Here is a 985-nt window from a genome sequence, read left to right as displayed (position 1 = left end):
TAATATGCATAGCTATGTGCTTCAGTGCGAGTAATGATTTATACTTCATGACAGTGTTTCATTTATATACAAGAAAATTTTAAACTAATGTTTTAGTACATTAGAAAAAAAGACACAATTTACTCCAGTGTATAATATGAGACAAAACAATTCATCTATGAAAAACATCAATCCATAAAAAAGTCAAAAATCAAAGAAAACRAAACAAAGAAAAAATAGTAATGAATGAATTGGAGCAGAAAGAATTACAAACGTATAATATCTCCCCCTATTCATTGCCTGTCACTGTTCAATTTAAACTCTTAAATGAAACATTATTAATCTTAGTGGTCCTACTTTTCTTTTCTTTACTTTCCTTTATTTTATTTGATATTTTTAACATTTCAACATGTAGTACATTTTGAATTGTCTCATTATAAACTCGCTTTAAACTTGCCTATTGAAAGAAAAAAAAACAACAGGACAAAAATATTTAAAAGCATCAGAAGAAAATCAATGTAGAGCACAGACAAAATCAGTGAACACAAATGTGTTGCTGATTAGGTGATCTCAGTGCCTGAGAAATAAAATTATGTAACGTACGTCAGAGAGATATGTGTAAAAGGCCATTTAAGCGTTGATAGGTCAGAGGGAGACTTTTAAAATCCATTGTGACGCACAGGAAGCCAGTAAAAGGAGAATAAAATCAGTGAACAATGCTTAAAGGATTTCTAAGAGCTGAGCTGCAGCTTTCTGGACAAGCTGCACATGAAAGGGTGACCTGACTGATCCCAGCACAAAGTGCAGATATTGTACTATATTGTCTTGTATTGAAGGTGTGTTTTCATTTCTTTTTCCCCTTTTTTAATCACTTCAGTAGAAAAAAGAAGTTAATATTAGTTTCTTAATTTCTTCATCATCTGTGATTTTTTTTAAAGTAAAGAGAAAATAGAGAAAGAGAGAAAAACAGAGAGAGAAGTAATTAGAAAGATTGAAATAGAGATTA

The sequence above is a fragment of the Austrofundulus limnaeus genome, unplaced genomic scaffold (genome assembly GCF_001266775.1).
Source record: "Austrofundulus limnaeus strain Quisiro unplaced genomic scaffold, Austrofundulus_limnaeus-1.0 Scaffold71, whole genome shotgun sequence".
NCBI lineage: Eukaryota > Metazoa > Chordata > Actinopteri > Cyprinodontiformes > Rivulidae > Austrofundulus > Austrofundulus limnaeus.
This window is presented reverse-complemented; position numbering follows the sequence as displayed.